Below are 4,790 nucleotides of genomic sequence, written 5' to 3'. Positions count from 1 at the left end.
TGAAGCGCGTGGAGGGAGCGACTGAGCGCGGTGGGAAGTGAGAGACTATAATGTCATATGGGGCAGGGGCGTTGTGTGTGTGTGTGTGTGTGTGTGTGTGTGTGTGTGTGTGTGTGTGTGTGTGTGTGTGTGTGTGTGTGTGTGTGTGTGTTACTTTGTGACGTGTTGGACATCATTAATAGTTTTACGTACTTTTACGCACATAGGTATCCAATTGAACAAAATAGCTTAAAAAGCCTGGAGCCTCCAGGGTACTTAAAAAAAAGTAAATATATATATATATATGCCTTATTAGATAAAGCAAGATTATAAGATGATGTTTTCAATTTTGTAAAGGAGATTTAGAGAGAAAAAGAAAAAGATCGCGACGTGGAAAGTAGTTAATTACATGGTGATGCAAGTGCAGTAAGCTTTTATGTCTTCTTTTTGAGCAACAAGTTATTCAATATTTACTACCGCAGCCATTTACTGTCAATCTTAATCCTGTTGCAAACATGCAATGAAAACGAATGAAATGGGGAGCTTTGAGTGAAAACATTTCAATGTCCTGGTATTCCCATTTTACATGCAGTTTAGGTTAATTGTTGATTCTTAATTGAGCGTGAATAGTTGTCTCCCTCTTTGTGTCAGCCTCGCAACCTGTGCATGAAATACTCCGCCTCTCTCAAGTGTCAGGTGGGACTGGCCACAGCTACCCTCAAGTGGAAGATAATGTCAAGATGAGGAAAGATGGATGACCTCATGCCTATTAAAGCAGACTGTTGGAGCGTTTGAACTGGCTTTACATGCACAGCGGCGCCCTCATGTGGCCTGTGAGGGAACATCTGTCCTCGCCAGCTCTGCATGATCAATATGTTGTAAGACTGTATTCTTAGTTTTTTTTCTTTTTCAAGTTTATCCTTCCTTTATGTCTTCACAATAATTATAACAAACCACCTACCAATTTAGGACTAGCTAAAACCTTGGTTCTTGTTTTGGATTTTTCCCACTCCTAATTTCAATTTTACACCCTCAGGCTGCAGCCTGATGGTTATTTGGATATTTGTATAGTCTATATGTGACTCTCTAACTCCCTATCTTAATTTTATGAACAAATTCAAGTAAAACGCCCATGCACTCATTATGCTTTTCTTTGCTATAAGGAAATGTCAGCAGTTACAGATATTATATGTATTTCATGAGCAGAAACAACCATGATAAGTTCTTTCAAATGCTTGATGTTCAAATAATGACAGATGTTTCAGGATAAATTCACTCTCTGTCACAGTATTTCTATGTGTTGAAATGTGCCATTTAATAAACAGAAAAGACAGCATGTCTAAATTATATTTCTTACCATTAAGTGAAACTTGATAAAAGGTTTTGATTCCAAGGCAAGAATAATTGCAAACTCATGCGAATATACGTGAGGTGCATTTGAGCATGAATTTTCTTCTTGTTTCTTAATAAGCAAGGCGTGCTTTTGAAATTCAGCACTGTATGAAAAGGTAAGAACTTCATAACGTCAGTACAAGAGTGGACCATGTTCCAGGGGCGCATCCTGACTTTTATAACTGGGGGGGACCATCTGATGCACTGACTTAAGCAGGGATGGCATAGAGTACTGTATGTGTATGATGGATCAAGGTGGGGTCAGACTGAGTCTTACCCTGTCTTGAAGTTGGGTCTCTGTTCATAATTTGACATAGAGTGGTCAAGACCTCCTATGTTTGTAAAAGCATCTTGAGATAACGTTTGTTGTGATTTGGCGCTATACAAATAAAGATTGATTGATTGATTGATTGATTGATTGATTGATTGATTGATTGATTGATATGTGTATGCACTAACATGCATGTTTATTTCCCCTAGTATCTTCACTGATGATATCTACTTGAGCTACTTCTATAGTATCAAACAGATGTTATTTATCAGTCTCAACTTTCATCTCTCTCTCTCCATCTTCCTCTATCCCTCTTTCCAACCCCAAGAAGAAGTGTTAAAATGCACAATTTCGAGCATTAACAAAAGGATATGTGCTACAGTGAAATGTAAAGAAAGTTACTTACTAACCTTATGTTACACAGCCCAAATAGATGCACATGCAGGTTCTACCTCTGACAAAGCAAATAGTCAATCATAGATCCGGATTTTGGGGTCCATGCCGTCCCTGGCCATCCCACTGAACACTGAATATCCCCTGCCATGTTCTAACCTGGGATGCAAACAGAAACACACACACACAAACTTTACATTTTAAAATATAACTCCCTCACAAAAATATCACAATCAAACACAAAGAGGAATTCTGGTTTGTTCCAAACTAAAGCATTTATTAAAGGCTGTTTACTATAACATATTATTAAAATTAGAATTACTCTTATATATAAGATCCTGAGCTGTATTAACTCTGATGATGGACCACAGATGATAAATGTGCCCGGGGTCTGGACAGGTAACATACTTGTTTTTCCTCCAGCGTATGAACCTGTCTCCTCTGTGCCACCTGTATGTTTGAGAGTCTGAAATGGCACTGCTTTGTGAAGCATGTTATTGCTGTGGAGAGCAGGGACCTTCTGATGGCCTCTGAATGCACAAATGACACCCCCAGGAAAAAGAAGGGGGGTAGGGAGACATCATGTTATGTTGCACACCTTTAATCTTTCCCCTGGTCTCATTAGATGGCTTGGGCAGGTCATGTGCAGAGACACTTGGCCCAGATAAACAAGCCATGTGAAGATGCCAATCAAGATGAAGAGAGAGCCTAGTGCTCCCAGTCGAGTGCGGTAATCACAAACTGGCATGACATGTTGATTACAGATGCTCCACTGCTGATGAAGACCAGTTGGAGATAATCACTCCTGTGGTAGCTCTTTACAGCTCATGTTTGTGTCTTCGGGTACCTCAGTATGTATGCCCGCTTTGTGCTTTTACTAAACCAACCAGATTATGTTTCCGGGTGAAAAAAGAAACTGCCAGCTTGGAGGATTAATAAATCTCTGCCATCGATGTCACTGAAATATATATTTTTTTCTACCTAGCAAACACAAGGTGATGAAAGAGTGTAATGGATAGTGATTGCGTCAGTGCTGAAGAGAATTCCTGTCTCCTTACATCCACTTCATCTCTCTTCTGCTTGTGGCTCATGCACCCCCTGGGATTGATTGTTCAAATGTAACTCTGGGCCAGTAGATTCTTTATTCGTGCGTGCGTGCGTGCGTGCGTGCGTGCGTGCGTGCGTGCGTGCGTGCGTGCGTGCGTGCGTGCGTGCGTGCGTGCGTGCGTGCGTGCGTGCGTGCGTGCGTGCGTGCGTGCGTGCGTGCGTGCGTGCGTGCGTGCGTGCGTGCGGCTGCAGGGTTGGAGGTGTGAGTCTCCAAGCAGCCACTTTTCTGGAAACACCTGGATTTCAGGGTCTGGATTCACTGACCAAGAGGTGCCCTTTTTCACCTACTAAGGTCACAGCCTGGAAGAGGAAGCAGAAGGAAAAATAATTAAGAAATCTTTACTTGAATTAAATGGTTTGATGATATTGTGATCTTTTGTTTCTTTGAAGGTTACCAACCTGATATGAATCCTGCTGTTAAAATCCAATGAACTGAAGAGTGAAAAGCTTAATAAATGGAAACAAGCGGAGTGAGCTGTCCTGAGCATCCTTTCATGTGTACCAGGCCTTTTTCAAGTTTGAGCAGAAGCTGACAAACCAAACATAACTTGACAGTAGGCTGTATGGTGTACTTTTCCTCATTAAAAAATATCCAATACAATGCAGTTATAAATAATTACCACCTAAATCTGCAGCTCCTCCAAGCTTTACAGAGATTTTTAGCAAGATGTAGCCAACTACCTGCTGGCTGCTAAGTGGTTGTATTGGTTTGCTCTTGCTGAAGTTTCAGGATGCATTTTTTTGAGATCGCAGGTTGCTAATTTTAACAAAGAGATTGTAAAAACATGTTTGAACAGAACCCGCTCAAGACCAGACAAGCATATTAGCTACTGATGGATCAATACATTGGTAAATGATAAATGGTCTTGTACCTATATAGCGCTTTCTAGTCTTTCTGACCACTCAAAGTGCTTTTACACTACTCGTCACATTTACCCATTCAAACTCATTCACTCACTGATGGCAGAGGCTGTTACAGTAAGGGACCATTAGTGTTAGCTGATCTCATTTGTTCTTATTCACACACCTCTGAACAACAGAGGGAGCAATTCGGGGTTCAGTGTCTTGCTCAAGGACACTTCGGCATGTGCCTGCCAGAGCTGGGATCGAACTACCAACCTTCCGGTTGATAGACGACCGACTCTACCTACTGAGCCACAGCCGCATTGGAGTTAAGCTTAGAACTAAATATTTCCATCAAAATTGGCTGGAGACAATACACTGTGTACATAAGGTGCATACAATCTCTGGTTTCAAAAGTGAAGTTCAAATTCCCTTCATCCTGCAATCTTACTGACGACCAGCAGAGGTCGACTCTTCTGGTTAGAGAAAGAATTTAGAACTAGGGGGGAAACATACCTGATTTCAAAACTGGTGAATTTAAATGGCTAGTTTCAGGACTTGTCATATATGTAGTGTTCAACAGTGGTCCCAAAGAGAGATAAATAGAGTACAAAGTGGCCTGTCAATCAGGATAAATGCATCTAAGTATTTCCACAGTGTTACTGGAGTGTGTCAATCATAGTTAAAAAAAAAACAAGATAAGGACTGCCAAAATGTAAGCATCAAAAGAGGGTTTACAAACTCACATGCGTAGTCAGAAAGTCTAAAAACATAGCTAAAAGAGTCAAACATGTTTTACTCAGCA

This window comes from Notolabrus celidotus, chromosome 10 (genome assembly GCF_009762535.1).
Source record: "Notolabrus celidotus isolate fNotCel1 chromosome 10, fNotCel1.pri, whole genome shotgun sequence".
Lineage (NCBI taxonomy): Eukaryota > Metazoa > Chordata > Actinopteri > Labriformes > Labridae > Notolabrus > Notolabrus celidotus.
The sequence above is the reverse complement of the archived record's forward strand: the minus strand, read 5'-3'. Positions refer to the sequence as shown.